This window comes from Tursiops truncatus, chromosome 8, assembly GCF_011762595.2.
Source record: "Tursiops truncatus isolate mTurTru1 chromosome 8, mTurTru1.mat.Y, whole genome shotgun sequence".
NCBI lineage: Eukaryota > Metazoa > Chordata > Mammalia > Artiodactyla > Delphinidae > Tursiops > Tursiops truncatus.
The window spans coordinates 98709364-98725000 of NC_047041.1; the positions used below are offsets into that span (position 1 = coordinate 98709364).

General features: G+C 62.6%; 1 protein-coding gene across 5 annotated transcripts in view; it reads left to right on the forward strand.

Moving 5' to 3' along the window:
- Nucleotides 1-15637, forward strand: part of DAGLA (diacylglycerol lipase alpha) — a 62417-nt gene that overhangs the window by 13995 nt on the left and 32785 nt on the right. The window contains exon 2 of one of the 5 annotated variants that reach the window (XM_073809053.1): nt 12483-12622. The exons of 3 other annotated variants lie outside the window; for them this stretch is intronic. The gene's annotated coding sequence lies outside the window, so the exon portion shown is untranslated. Of the gene's footprint in view, nt 1-12482; nt 12623-12664; nt 15374-15637 lie in introns of those variants that run through there. One more of the 5 variants, XM_073809054.1, reaches the window with a different exon arrangement.

Here is a 15637-nt window from a genome sequence, read left to right on the forward strand (position 1 = left end):
CTGCTGCGCACGGGCTTTCTCTAGTTGCGGTGAGCGGGGGCTACTCTTCGTTGTAGTGGCTTCTCTTGTTGTGGAGCACGGGCTCTAGGCGCATGGGCTTCAGTTGTTGTGGCACATGGGCTCAGTAGTTGTGGCTCACGGGCTCTAGAGCGCAGGCTCAGTAATTGTGGTGCACGGGCTTAGTTGCTCCGCGGCGTGTGGGATCTTCCTGGACCAGGGCTCGAATCCACGTCCCCTGCATTGGCAGGCAGATTCTTAACCACTGCGCCACCAGGGAAGTCCCCAGAGGCTCCTTCTTCAGATCCTGTTGAGCGCATCTGAAGCCTCGGCTGGGCGGGTCTGCTTCCCCACCCTGGTCTTGGAGCCCACCTGAGGCAGTGGGTGGGGCGGACTCAGGACATCACCCTCCCCTTACCTATGCCCAGAAGGTGGTCCTACCTGGGCAGGTGTCAGGCTGGAAGGGATGGGAGTAATGGAGTCGGTGGCATTCAACAGTGAGGCACCGGCCCGGCAGGACCTTGCCCACCAGGCCCCCTGCACACTCAGGCAGCCGGAAGCAGTGAGGTGACCGCTAATGCCAGACGCCAACCGGTCTGGCGGGTTTGTGGGGACCTGGCCGGGTTTCTTGAGGGATGGGGTGTCCTGCTGGGAGCAGGCTTTGTGCCTGTCCTCTCTGTCTTTACCCTTTCAGGCTGCTCCTCTCCTGGCCTTGCTCTCCTCTCGGCCCCGCCTCCCTCCTCTTGGGCAGAGCCTTGACCCTGCCCTTTCTGGGGTTCAGGGCAGCCTTTAGTGGAGGTGCCCAGGCAGGAGACTAGCCAGGGCCCCACAGGAACGAGGTGGGCCCGTGAAGGCCTAGAGGCACTGAGACCCTGGGAGGCAGGATGCCCAGTGGCTGGGGAGACGACAGGCACGGGGCCGGAGCTGGCAGTGGCCTTGGCGACCGTGCTCCCACCCCCTTCCCCACTGCTGCGTCAAGCATAAGGGACCAGAGCCCCGAAGAGGCCACAGGGCAAGGCCTAGGGCCTGAGCCCTCACTTGTAGGGCTCTTCTGAGCCCTGACTCCTCCCTGCCCCGCAGCCAGGCTCCCCTCTCAGGGAGCAGGAAATGGGGGCGTTCTCTCGCCCTCTGCCGGGAGGGGCTGGGCACCCCGCTCCGTAGGTGTCAGCGGCACTGTCACCCAGCGGTGGGTGCGGGTGCCGGGATTTCCCTGGCTGACTCACTTGCCCCGGCCTGGCTGTGCCTCTGCCCAGGCAGGAGCTGTTCGTGAAGGTGTCTGGGTAGCGAGAGCGGCTCACACAAAGGGAGTCCCGGGAACCGGGGGAGGGGGGGCCGGGGGGAGGGGGGCAGTTCCCTCCACGGAGCCCTCAGGCCTCCCTCCTGCCCCACGGCACGCCCCCCGCCCCTCCCCACCTAACCCCACACCTCCATCATGCATAGTGACCCCACTTCCCAACACGGGAGGAGCCGTGAGGCATGGAGGGTCCCGAGCCCAAAGAGCGGGCCTGGCCGCTCCCTGCCTCCCTGAAAGAGTCCCCCAGGGGTGATGAAACTCCTTCCCTCCAAAGAACAGAGAAGCCATTGATCCCCTCGATCCCCAGGCGTTTCCCAGACAGGGCGGCCCGCTGGGGGTACTGAGAGGCAGGAAGCGGGGCCGACACAGTGACCCAGCCCAGGGGCCAAGGACCCTTGGAGAAAGGGTGAAAATTGTCGGCTCCCCTCCAGAAGAATTCACACAGGCCTGTGCGCAATTTCCGGGCCCACAGATGCCCCGGAGCACGGCTTCGGCCCCCCGCGCTGCCAGCGGCCTGTGCCGCCCTCCAGAGAGCAGGCCGCGGGACGAAGGTGTCGCAGTTACGGCGTGGGGGGGCCTGGGGAGGACCGAGCACACAGAACGTGGAGCGCGCGGCTGGAGAGCGGGCCTGTGGGGGCGGCAGCAGCAGGGCCGCGTGGGGCAGGCCGGGCTGGGGGTGGGATGGGATGCACCGTTCTGGGTGATTGCCCCAGAGCGCCTGCCTTCCCCTTGCCGAAGCGAGGGGGAGTCGCCCCCTGACCTCTCCAGGCTGGAATGGCAAGGGCCGGCAGCCCCCCACCGCCCTGGGGGCCAGGCTGCCGGGGCCGAGGTCCCTGGGCGACATTCAGGACCCTGGCACAGTTCAGTCTAGGTGGGCAGGCATCTCAGCCCCCTACCCACCCTCCTGGTCTGGTGAGAGATGCAGCGGTTTTTGTTGGCTGGGTGCCGGCGGGGAGCTCCAGTGTCTCGGATGAGCGGGCTGCCTAGCCCCCTGGCCAGCATGTCCAGCCTTGTTGGCCACACTAGTCCCTCTGTGAGCAGGCTGAGGGCAGGGTGGCCCGGGGAACGAATGGGGTTCGCGGGCCCAGCCTCCAGAACAGTGGGGCTGCAGGCACAGCCACGAGGGCAGGGCTCTCCCTCCCCGGCTCTCGGCTCAGCCCCCTGCTGCTGTGGGGCATGGAGGCTGCTTCACAGCAGCCCGAGCAGGCAGGGCACGAGGGAGGCCTGGCCTGAACTGGGTTGGGCCCTCGAGACAGGGCCAGCACACCTCAGCCCTCCAAGGGCAGCTTTCTTTAAAGACCAGAGGGCAGCCCTGCACAGGAGGCTGCGGAGGCCCCGGGAGCTGGGTTGCAGGCCAGGGGTCATGTTCTGCCCCCGACCTGCTGCTGACCTTGGTGTGGCCTGGGGCAGGTCTCTGCATCCTTAGCCCTCACTCTCCTCCCTGAAATGAGCATGTGTGACTCAGTGGCCCAGAAGGTTCCTTCCCACCCAGATGTTCTCCTGTTGTTCACTGAGCCCCCAGCTTAGAGACTGAGGGAGGGCCCGAGGACCTTCTCCTGATGCGCCTAGGTGGCCAGGTGCGCCCGCACCGTGGAGCAGGGCGAAGGTCCTCTCTTGGACTCTCCATGTCTCCTCCCTCCTCCCTGGGGTGATGGGCTAAAGTGAGATAATGGCCACAGGCTTCCAGTACAAGACCTCTGACAGGTCGTTGGGCTCTCGCTAAATAGTAGTTGGTATTGTCACCCTTATTATCATTACGTTTGAGATGTTATTATTGTGGTGGAGTTGGCTCCCCAGAGCCTGCAAGGGGCTCCCTGGAAGGGATGGTGTGGCCCATGCCCTGGGCTGGCATCCAGGCCCCCAGTCTGCTTGAGAAGCAGGAGGTCAGACAGGGGCAGCTGGAGGGTCTGGGCAGGCGGGAGGGGTCCTGTCCCCGGTCAGGCGTGGCTGAGCCACCGACTCCCATCTGCAGAGGGGCGGCCCGCCCTCCGTGAGTTGGCTGGGAGACCTCAGAGCTGAGGAGTGCGTGTTCTCCAAACATCTTGTTCACAGCAGATGGCAGCCACAACTCCCTCTCTCCCTGCAGTTCCGGCTGCACTTCCCTGTGCTCACCCTCCTGTTAACTCTGCTTTCTGCTTTTGGAGGTGGAGAGGCAGCCTGCAGCCCCCGAAGCCGCCTCTGACTGTGGTGAAGCTTGGTGCTCAGAGCGTGGACAGTGTCCAAGGGAGGGGAAACCTCGAGCCCCCATCTGCCTCGTCAGGGAAGCCGTCTTGCCCAGGTTCCCACACTCCGTCTTAAGTCTCTTTGACCAAACAGGCCAGCAGCGTGATCTCAGAAGAACAAGGGCCTGGGCCTGGTTTGACTTTTCTTGAGCAGCTGTTAGGCACCAGGCACTGTCTGGGTGCCACGGACACAGGCAGAAGGTGCAGCCCCGCCCTCTAGGAGCTCCCAGCCTGGTGGGGAGCCAGGGTACCTGGGGCGGGAATGGAGGGGCGCTGATCAGGTCTGCCTCGGGGTTGGCAGGCTTCCATGGGCTTCACTGAGGAGGTGGTGTTTAGGCTAAGCCCTGACGGGCTGAGGAGTTCCCAGGAGAATAGGATTAGAAAAGGCATCCTGTGCAGCGAGAAGGGCCTGTGCAAAGGCACGGAGGCATGAAGAGCTCAGACCCTGCAGAGCGCTCGACTGTGGCGAGTGGTAGAGCAGATAAAGGCCGAGCTACTTCATCAGCGTGAGCCGTTCAACCCCAGGGTGGGGTCTGCAAGGAGGGGCAGACAGTGCCCCTCTGGCTGCTTGTGGGGCAGGGCCAGCCTGAAGCAGGAGCCCTGCATGGGGGCCAGTGGGGCCCTAAGCAGCTGGAGGGAGTTCTGGGATCTGACTTATGGCTGCCCTGAGTTTGGGACCAGCAGGAGCATCCCCTGCTGGTGGAGCATCCCCTACTGGTGAAGCAGCACCTGCTGGTTGAGCCGTAGGTTAGAAGTCTCCCCCAGGGGCTGAGGCCAGGAGGCGATGAACGAGCATGCCCTCGGAGGGTGTGGTGCAGACTTCCACGGTGCTGCCCCTCGTTCTGTGACCTGTCCCAGCTTCACCCCACATCCATGTGGCACTGGACAGAGCCCCCATGAATCGAGACCCTAGTCTATGCCAAACTGCACTAAGTGCTCCCACGCGGGCCTCCTCCCCTTTAACCCTCACGAGAGCGGTGCACGTGGGCATCACCCCAAGGTCCTGAGACTTGTTCAGAGTCACCCAGCCAGGATGTGGCCAAGCTCCAGGCCCAGGTCAGCCTGACCCTCCCCTTGCACGCCTCCTGCGGGGTTACGTACCCTGTCCCCTAGAGAAGTCTCGGTGTGCAGGGTGGGGTGGGGGTGACCCACAGTATTTGCTTTTCCCAGCCCTGCTTTTGCTGCGCCGCCAGCACCTGGCTGACTGTTTGCTCAAGGGTTCGTCCTCCAGGAAGATGGGTGGGGCTGGATGGGGGTGGCAGGCAAGTGGTCTGCTGCTTCTGGGCTTCCAGCCTTTTTGCATAACTGAGAAGGGCTGCACTGCCCATAAGCGCCACACCCTGCAGTCCGCGATGCTGCCCCAGCAGTGCCTGGCCTCGCCCACGCAGAGCATGTGACTTTGCAGTGCTGGGCCTGGCATGCCTGGCGTGCCAGGGCAGCAGTCGCAGCGGCAGCTGGACAGTCAGCAAGAAGCAAGAGAGGTCCCCAGAGCCCTTGTGTCAGGCAGGGCACCAGTGTGGAGGCGAGGGGTGGCATCAATGGGACTTTTGTGTGGCCAGGGTCAGAGGAGCACATGGCCCAAGCCAGGAGCGTTCCACCAGACCCTTCTGCCCCTTCCTTTCCTGGGGCTGCTGCGCCTGTCCACGGCCCCTGCCCTTCCTCCCAGCGAGGAGAGCCTGCCTGGATTCAACCAATCCCTGGCCTGCCCTCACCCCCTTTCAGAAGAATCAGCCCCAGGAACTTCCCTGGCCCTGGGCCCTCCCCTCCGCCTGCCCTCCTGAGAGTGGCTTTCACTGACCCCGAATGTGCTGGTGGCTCCCTGAGGCCAGGGGCCTGGTCCTCGGGGCCAAGGGAAACAGATCAGGTAAACAGAGGCTGGGGGGGCCTGGTGTCCCAGGGGAGAGGGAGCCCTTTCTTCCCCGGAGCTGGGACCCCAGGGAGACGCCTGCATTAGCTGGGCAGGGAGCCGCCACCTCCCTCCCTGCAGCCTTGCCTGTGGCTCCGGTCCTGGGAGAATGAGGAATCTCGCCTCACTGCAGGGTGCCCACCTTGCTTTGCACTGTGGCCTTTAGCAAGCCCACTGCTGTGGCCTGTGGTCACTCCACCACTTGGTAGCTGTCAGACAGGCGGTGAGGAAGAGCAGGCTGTCGCCAAGAGGCTGTACTGCACCCAGCATGGGCAAAGAGCTCCGTCCACAGAGGGGAGCCGGGAGAGCGTCCTCGCTTAGGCTTGGGGACAGCCTTCGCAGGTGGGCGCAGCTGCAAGAGGTTGTCCAGTCACGCATGCCGGCCCTTGGGGGGCCGGCTGTGTGCTGGGGCTGGGGAGGCAGCCTGGTCCCTCCACCACCACCTCTTACCTGGGGAGCAAGGCTGACATGGAAGAGGGGAGTCTCCTTCTAAGTCACAGTGGCCGCCAGGCCCTGCCCAGCCCTGTCTCCTGCTGCTGGTCAGGGGTGGGTGCCCGCTTGGGGACGGACACAGAGTCTGCAAGCTCGGGAGGCATTTTCAACAGCCCCATCGTCAGGCCTTTCATCCAGAAGGAGGCTCCTTAACGTACCCTGTGCTCGAGCCCCTTTTACAGGAAGCGGGGCTCCGAGAGGTTGCACCTGGCCCACAGTTCGTAGCAGCCGAGCCCATACCAAGCCTGGATTCTCTGCCAGCGAGCCCCATGCGTCCCCCCCTCTGCCCCCGACTGAAACCAAAGTGCTAATAAATGAGCACATCGATACATAATTCATCCCACCTGGGATCCCTCTGGCGATTTTTCTCTGAGGAACTCTGAGCCCTTCCCAGACGTGATCTCATGTGTCCTCCCAAGGCCCAGAAGAGTTGAGAGGAGGCCAGGCGCTGAGGGTGGTGGAAGGGCCGCACAGAGTGGGCCACGGGGCCTAGAAACCAGCCTGCCCGCTGTCCAGGCCCCCTTTAGCCCTCTGCCTCTGGTAGGGGAGATGCTGGGGCGGGGACGTGTCTCCCGGTGGGCCTGTGCTCTGCCTCTGGTCTCCCGATTGTGCAGGTGTGAGCCAGGAGGAGAAGGGACGCTGGGAGAATCCTGATGGGGCCCCACGGGGGGATGTGGGGGGGGGGATGTCGAAGCCCAGGGCTCTGTCTTAAGGGGAAGTAATCTCGTTGTGAGGCTTTTTATAGTGCTTTCCTTCTAAGAAGCCTCCGCTCTGTCTTGTTTGTTCTCCTCACATTCCTAGGAAGTTGGCAGGGAGCAGATGAGGGTCACGGGGAGGAGGCAGAATGAGGATCTGCAGGGCAGGCCGTTCACCAAGTCGTCTCCCGTCCCCCAGCGGCCCAGGAGGCAGCCACTGTTCCCGTCTCCATTGTCTGGAGAGGAGCAAGGCTTAGAGGCTCCAGGGTCACAGGCAAGTCACTGACGGCCTAGGTTTGGGCCTTGGTTCAGATTGATTTAAAACACTGTGCCTAGAGTGGTCCTTCCTGGCCCATCTCCCTCCCAGGGCAGCCGTTCAGTGGCATCAGTATTTCAGCATCTTCCCTGGGATTGTGTCCCCCAGGCAGAGGCCGAGGGCCCTTGGCACTTGAGCGTTCAGGGGAATTAAAAAGCGAGTCCTGGGGAAACGGGAGATCGCTGAGGCTCTAAGAGGGGAGTCATTCCCCAGGCGCTCCCTTTCCTCCTCGCTGACAGCGGGCCCCAGGATCCTGGGGAGCCCCCGTGGCCACCCGGGCTGCAGGCACATGGGTCCCTCAGGGACCCTGTCTCTGGGAGGGGACTCGAGTGCCCACTGCGTCCCGAGAGCACGGCCCGCAGTGCCCTCCCCGCTGATGTGCGCCCGCCCCCCAGTGGCAGGTGGGCACTACAAGCCACCCCCCCACGGACAGGCCAGCTCATCAGTGCGGTGGAGCCCCTCAGTGGGGTGTGGGGCTGGGGTGGTGGTTGACCAGCAGACAGAGACACCCTCTTCCCGAGCCTGTTTCCCCTCCTGTAGGGGGTTCCCATCAACTCTGAGGTCTCCTCTGCCTGAGTTACGCCCCCCCCACCCCGCGTGGCCGTATCCGTGGTCAGAGCCAGTGGCCAGAAGAGTAAGGAGTTGAACATTGAAGGAGAAATGCCTCCAACCTCAAGCTCATTGTGGCGAGCCCTCAGGTGTGGGAGCAGAGCCCAGGGACCACCCCTGAATGGGTGCCTGCTGGACCGACACCCTGGCCTGTGGCACACCCGAGGGCAGGACTGGGCCGAGCTGAAGCTCTGGGGAGTGCGTTCCCCCAGGAGCAGGGGAAGCAGGGCGTGGTCCATCCTTCCCGGACTGCAGGAAGCGCTCCAGAGCCCGCCGGCCCGGTGTCTCAGGGCTCCGAGGGCTGCTGCAGTGCCGGCCCCTCCGCCTGTCCAGCTGCACGGCAGTCAGGCTGGGGCATCCTCAGCAGCGCCCATCCCGTCGGTCACCACTGTCTGCTAAAGCTCATTCTGAGCCCTGCTCCTCTGCCCACCCCCGTCGTGCCCGCCTTGGCCCGGAGTTTCCCACTGCTCCCAGGATGAAGCCTGGCTCACGAGACCCCAGGAGCGTCTCCAGCTTGGCCCTCCCGTCTGGCCAGTCTGGTCTTTAATCCGCGTCCTCCAGGCTCTGCACACGGGCCTCTTCCATGTGTTCCCCTGCTACTCTCTCTCTGTGGCCGCCTTACTCCGTCTTATCCTTCAGATCTCAGCTCCGGCTCCCAGCTCTTAAGACAGCTGCCCCTCACCTCCCTGCTCAGGCTCTGACACGACCCCTCTTCTGAGCACAGGTCGTAGAATTTTTCACCGTTGTGTGTGAAGATTAGCTTGAAACCTCTTTCCTTCTAGCCTGTCAGCTCCGGGAGGGCTGGACCCACCTGGGCCTTTATTTACTGCCGTGGCCCCTGGCATGTAGCGGGCACTCCGTGCGGTGGAGGGTGGAGGGTGGCTGCATGCGTGAACTTAATTTTTACTAGGCTTCACCTGTGTTCACACCCCCAGGCCCCACCTGGGGAGCTGTTCCCAGCCTCTTCTCGCCTCACATCCTGGCGCCACCCTGAGCCCGGGAGTCTGAAACCAAACTCTGGCCACATGTGAGGGCTAGGGTCCTCACCGCTGCCGGGCCCGGGGCCGCCTCATATCCTGTGCTCCTGGGTCAGCCCAGCCTGGGGTTTGGGGCCCGGGTCCGCCTGGGGTCTCTGGAGGAGGGAAGGGCTCACTCAGACGCCTGCCACCGATTAGAAGAAGGACAGTCACAGTCGAGTGCATCCAGGGAGGCTTCTGGGGAGATGGCAAGTTTGGAAGCAGGTGGGGTTGCCGAGGAGCCGTGGACTGAGGAGGGGGCCGGGGGCCCGGGGTCAAGGGGCCTTGGAGCCTTCGGGCTTGAGGATGGAGGCTGTGGTGGGTGGTTACGGGCCTCGCCTCCTGTCTCCTCTGTGGGTCGGCCAGGCCTTCGCTCTCTGGGGACCCAGTGTCCCGGGCGCTTGCCGCCAAGGTGGTAGAAAGGTTGTGGGAGACTCGGGGCTGGGAAGCCACAGCCGTCCCCTCAGCCCTGGCGGGGACCCCGCTTAAGGTGGGGATGGGCTGTCGGGCTGCAGGGACGTTCTGGTCAGGCTGCTCCATCTGACGCTGGCAGGGAGGGGCACCCAGGAGGCCCCTGAGCCCACGATTCTAGGTCACCTCCTGCACCATCCAGCGGCAGGAGTGGTATTTATAGCAGCCAGCAGCCACTGAGGGTGGGGCAGTCAGCAGGAGCCGTGACGCAGGCCGCCCCCCTCCGGTCCCCTAGCTCTCGCCGACTCCCTCACCCCCGCTCCGCCCCACTCCAGAGCCTTCCTGGGCAAGCGGCAAAGGGCTGGGCCTGCTGAGGGAACAGGCATTGCCGCACTCCCCGCCGAGCCCCAGAGGAGACAAGGTGCCACCTTCTGCCTGGCAGGAGCCTCGGCCTCAGCCCATCTGGCCAGGACCCTGTCTGTCTCCTGAACCCCAGGCGGGCATCCCGTTAGCACTCAGTGCACGGCCCTGCTGGTCTCTCTCGACGGCGCCGTCAGCTCTTGTTGAAAGGTTCGTCCCCTGGAGTCACCAGCAGCTTTGCCGACCTCCCCAGGGCCGGCAGGTGCAGTGAAAGGCCTGTCTCATCCCTACTGGTAGTGGGCAGTTAATGGGGCCATGGGCACCTGCCCCAGGTTGACTGGGAGAGGCCCCGCCAAATGCCCATTAGCTCCCTGCCGTGACCTTGTTAAGTGGTTATGGAGTGCCACGCAGGGCTGGAAGGACGGGCAGCAGTCCAGCCCTCGGTCACCAGGGCTGTGCCGGGCAAGTGGCCGCAGCTCCACCTCCTGCCACACCCAGGAGGAGGCCAGGAAGCAGAGGCCACAGAAGTGACAGTGTGACGAGGCTGGGGCCCCAGGCCCTGAGGGTGAGTCCTCTGGGAAGGAAAGTGACACCCAGCTCCGGAGCCGGAGGTCGGGCCCTGCTCTCTCCGAGCCTTCACCTGCCCAGATACAGGGCAGGACCGAAGGGCGTGAGGAGGCAGAAGGCTGACCTTTGTCAGGTGCCTGATGAGGTGGCCCCCACTGTGGAGGCCAGTGCTCCCCCCATTTCCAGTCTATGTGGCCCCGAGCCTCTGGGCGCATCCCCCAGGCCAGGAGAGAAGCAGGGGGAGGCCAAGGTTTCCTCCTTGGGGGCCTCCAGTGTAGTGGAGAAGGTGAGGCGGGAGCACCCGGAGCCTGCGGGAAGGTGGGCTGCCACTTCGCTGGTTAGCCACAGGCTGACCAACCAGGGCTGGGGCTTAAGGCCAGCTGGACAGGCCCTGAGCTTCACCGGGGAGGAGCCCCTGGAGTGAGCGGGCGTCTGGAGAGCAGGAAGCACTGGGCAGGGCCCGCTCCGTTGATGAGCAGGAGATGGACATGGGAGCAGGAAGCAGGCTTGCCCAGTGGCAGGGCCGGAGGGGGCTGTTGGTGGAGAGCTCTGTAGCTAATGCTTGGGAGTTGTAATCTTATTTAAAGGGCAGTCGGGAGCCCTAATGCACTTTTGAGGAGGGGGTTGATTTAACTAAAACTGTAAACGTGTGTGCGCCTAGCTAATGCTACCAAGCCCCCGCTCTGTGCCGACCCGGCTCTCAGCACTTCACGGCTTTGAACTCACTTTGTCCTCTTCCACGAGGGAGGCGCTGTCATCACCATCCCGTTTTACCGAGGAGGAGGAAGCAGTGGTGGATTCGTCTTGGGAAGTGACTCCGTGCCGTACCGTACTTTGAAGGTCACGGCTCAGTGCACGTCTGAGTGGACAAAAGCCGGGTCCAGCCCTGTCCTCCATCCAGTGGCCTTCGAGCCCGCACCGCTTCCCGGAGGCCTGTGGTCACGTGCTTGGGTCTGGCTTTGTCGTGCCTGGGGAGGTGCGAGGGGATGAGGGGCCTGTAGGAGTCTCTGAGCACCTGGCTCAGTGTTTCCTTTGGCCCTGTGTGGCTCAGGCCAGGCAGACACGTGTGTTGGTCGAATTAGCTTGGGCTCCTGGTGGAGCCGTCCTGCACCAAAATAGCAAGTAGAACTCTAGAAGTCAAGGCCAGAGTGGACCTGACAGGTCATCCTGTCCAGGGCCTCTCAAACGTTTTTAAGCACTGAGACCGTTTAGCTCAAACACAGTGTTACCAGGAGTCCCAATATGGAAAAGCCGCTCTGACCATATAGCCTGCAAACCCTCGCCTGCTGTGACCGTCTCCCCTCCTCTGGGGGTGTCCGAGGGTTTCCAGAAACCCACTTGGGAGAGCACTGCCATCCGCTCACTGGGCACAGGAGGGGAGGGCCACAGAGGGGCAGGGCCTGGGCTGAGGCCCGAGGGCCGTTGGAAGCAGCACCTACCACCTCCAGCGATGCTCTGTGGCGGGACAGGACGCCGGCCCTCCGGTCACACGCGGGAACTCTGCAGACCTCCTCCCCCGGGAAAGAGCTTGTGTTACGCAGTCACTCGATCCCTGCCTGCTTCTGCGATGCCCAGGGAATGGTTGAAGTGAAACTCAATAGCCTGAGTGCGGGCCTGTGCCCTAGATGGCCGTGCTGCCCGGGCAGGCGGCCCCTCCGCCGATCCTCCGTGGCCCATGCAGCCTCCCGGAGTCTGGAGAGCATTTCCCCCAGTGCAGGCAGAGGAGGCAGGCGCGATAGGACCGTGATGGCACAGGGTATGCTGGGCGTGGGGGTGGGTTCCCAGAGGGGAGGTGTCAGGCTAGGGGTGCCCACTTAACATCCTCATTAGCAGCCTCGCTAGGGGGTCCCTCCTGAAGTGGAGGGTGCTAATTCCTCTCAGAGGTGTTGCCGCACCTGGAACGGGGAGTCTCTTCTCGGAAGCTCTTGGGAAGCCGGCCAGAGCATTGCAGATGAACTGCCTTCTGGGGGGCCCCCAGGCACTGGCTCGCAGGAGAGCAGAGGCCCTGGGGGAGGTGAGGGGCGAGAGGGCCTGGCGGGGACTGCCGGTAGGATGCAGAACTGGGCATCCAGCCCTCAGGGCATCCGGCCACTGAGCCACTGAGCTGGGAACACAGACAGACAGGGGCATTCCGCAGGAGCACAGGTGTGGCCTTGGGCCGGAGCTCCCCAGTCCCAGCTGAGCCGTGCGTTGGTGATTCCCATCTCAGTGGCTCTTCGTGGATTAAGGAGGCAGAGCCAATGAAGCCTCAGCCTGGCAGGTGGGGCTCCTAGGAGAAGCTGCCATCCCCGCCTGAGAAGGTAGGTCAGGGCATTGTGTAGGCTGGCACGGGTGAGGGCAGGCATGGGTCAGCCTGGTGCCAGGGGTTGGGAGCAGGGCCTTTCCGTGTGGGAGGCTTGACTTCCCTCACGGAGATCAGCGGCCCTGCCACAACTCGGGCAGTGAGGACGAGGTCTGAGCGCTCTCAGGAGAGGTGATGGATAAATAATGCTGATATCAGCTAGTACTTCCCGAGAGCTGAGCGCTTCATATGCATTATTTCACTTACTCCTTACGACTCCCTGTGAGGCGGGTACCTCCATTGTCCTCTTTTGCAGATGAGGAAACGGAGGCTCCGAGAAATGAAGGTCACAGGCAACTAGAAGTGACAGAACCAAGATTCAGACTCGGGGCTGTCCCACTCCAGGGCCAGAGGGAAGGCAGCGGCAGGCTCCTTCGATGAGCCGTCACCCTCCAGGTGCCCGCATTTGAGAGGGTGGGTTCCAGGGGAGGCGGGGTAAAGACATTGAGCACGTGAGGGACCCTGAGAAGACCACAGGGGCAGCACAGAAAGGACTCCGCCTGGACAGAAACAAACCTGGGCTGGGTGCCTGCATCCATCCACAGACAGACGGGAGGAACTGGCCAGGGGCTGGGAAACCCAGGTGCCGCGAGTGCCCAGCAGGAGGCCAGCAGAGCCTGCCTCTTCCCCGGGCACCAGAACGAGTGTGGGACAAAGGCCATTCCTAGTTTCAGGAAAATAAACAGTCTCCAAGGAAGAATTCAGAAATGAAACCTGGCCTGGCCGGAGGGGAACCTCTTCCACGATGGGAAACAGGTCCATTCTGGCCCAGAACTAAGTAAGCCCCGGTGTAACCGCACCCCCCGCCCCCAAGGAGAGCACGGGGAGGGCTGCGGAGTAGCCACGGGAGGGTCCTGCTGCCTCCCGGGCCCTCCGTCCTCGTCCCCCAGCAGCCAGCCACTCTCCCAGAACAGCTAGTTGATTCCCGGGGAGCTGGTGTCAGTGACAGGGCCCGTGGCAGATGGTAAATTCTGTTTGTTGTAGATGAGTGGAAAATAATTAGCGTGAGAACGAGAAGCTGGAGCCTCTGTGATGAAGGGAGCCCTGAGGAGGGCTCGGGAGGGGCTGAGAGCACAGCCTGGAGCCTCGGGCCTGGCCCTCACCAGCTGAGTGACCTTGGGCACGTTTCTTAGCTTCTCTGGGCCTGTTTCCTCATCTGTAAAGTGGGTTAACAATAGCACTTACCTCATAGGGCTGCTCCAAGGACGCCACTGAAGTAGGTAATATCTGTGAGTGGCTTGCTCCTACGGTACCTGGCGTGTAGTAGATGACACGTAAGAATTTTTTTTGAATAACTGGTGATAGAATAATGGTTGGGGCTATTTCCGGGTCCAGCCCAGCATGACCGTAGCCGTGGCCCCCAGTAGCTGGGGCCCCTCCTTTTCATCCTCTTCCCTGAACTCTGTGCCCAGCTCCCAGATTGCTCTTTCGTGGGGAGGAGCTGTGGCCAGCAAGCACGTGGATGTGGAGAGAACTCAGCAGGGAGGCCTGGCTTCGAAGCCTGACTTGGCCTCCCACTCCCCGGGTTATTTAACCTTGGAGCCTCGGTTTCCCTATCTGTGACATGAGAACAGCTATACCCACCCATGGGCTCGTGGTGAGGGGCACAGGAGGTGCTTCCCCAGGTCCTTCCAGCCTGCCCTGGTGGGGAGGGCCAGGAAGGGGCTTGCGAGTCTGAGACTCTGCGCGGGGGAGGGGAGCAGAGGCGGCAGCATCCCCCCCGCCCCCACCGTTTCAGTCCCAGGGCCTGGGCGTGTGAGGACCCACCTCTTGCCGAAATCCGGCCTCAGCCCCGGGCTGGCTCGCCTCTACCTTCTGCTTCGGCACAGCTGACGTGTGAAAAGCAGCAGCTTTCCGGCCCCTAACTTGGGTTGCACACACCCAGGCCCAGGCTGGCTGTGCACGTGGCCCCCGGCCCACGCGCGCTCCTTCTCTGTCGCCTCCTTCGCTGCTCTGCCCCTCCCCGTGCCTCCCAGAGCCCAGCTTCTGTGTGGGACCCCACACCTGGGAGGGAGAGGGACTCGAAGGGCCGAAGGAACATGTGGGAATAAGGAATCGCACTGAGGGGCAGAGAGTTTTCCTTTTAAGTAACTCAAGGAGGCTACTTTGAAATCCCAGCCCTGCCTCGTCTTTGTCATGGGATCTTCGGGCAAGCCATCGCCCCTCTGTGACCTCGGTTTCTCCATCTGTAAAGCTGGGGCGGTACCCCTACTGTCTGACGAGGCTGGAATAAGAGGACACATAAAGTTTCTAGCTCTGGGCCCACCACCCACGCACCTCCAGGCAGCCCGTGGACCCACCCCCGACCCCCGGGCTCAGTTTTCCTTATCTGCAGAGTGGGGCCAATGCCCACAGTCTCCCCGTGGTGGTGTGACCAGGAGTCTGGAGCCACAGGAAGACCCGGAGAGTTCTTTGTGGTCCCCGAGGCCATGGCCCCTCACTCCGTGGGGGACACGGGACGCCTGCTCCTGGGTTCAGAAACAGGCCTTTAACTGAACTCTGCTCCTCAGAAGCAGCAGTTAAAACATGGGCTCTGGAACTAGGCTGTGTGACCTGGAGCAAGTCACTTCATCTCATCTGTAAAACGTGGTAATAGCAGTGCCTACCTCACAGTTACTATGAGGATTAAGTGAGTTATGTTTGCAAAGAGCTTAGACAAGACCCAAGACATGGTAGGCAACTGACAAATGCTGGAGGGAGCAGAACACCTGGGTCCCCAACTTCAGGTGGGCTGAGCTCTCCTCCATCGCCCTGGAACCGCCCTGCAGCCTCGTGAAATGATTCTAGTTAATACGTGCGGATCCCCTCTCTCTGCAGGTGCTCCCTCATGTAAGCCTCACAAGCCAGCAGAGAGATGAACTAGCTCTCTTAACTAGCCACACAGCTGAGAAGTGGAGGTGCTGGGATTTGACCATCCCTGGAGCCCGTGCTCTGGACACGGCTAAAGAGTGCAGGAGCCGTCTGCCAGCCCACGTAGGCCAGAGGGCAGCCCCTGGTGAGCCCGCCCCAGCTGGGACAGAACCTCTGGGGGCCACCACTTGCCCTGCAGGCTGCCCGGGGTCCAGTCTCCCTGCAGTCAGATGCACCCCTCAAGACTAGACACGCTCCAGCGCCCGACACAGCCCCAGAGGGCTTAGCAGGCAGCAGGTACCTGTCCCTTTCACTGTTTCTGGAGCATCTTCTCATTTCAAAGCCCTGTCACGTGGGGCATCCCATTCATTATGGGAATGGGAGTCCTGGGCCCTCCCCTCAGGGCCCCAAGGATTGCAACACCTTACAGAGCTACGAGAGTCCTTACCCAATTTCCCTTTTAACTTTGGCCACCAGGAAGCGTGGGGTCTAATGATAGTTCTGCATGTAGCTCCTGTGAGGGCCTTTATGCCTTACCCACGTACAACAATTTCCCCAACC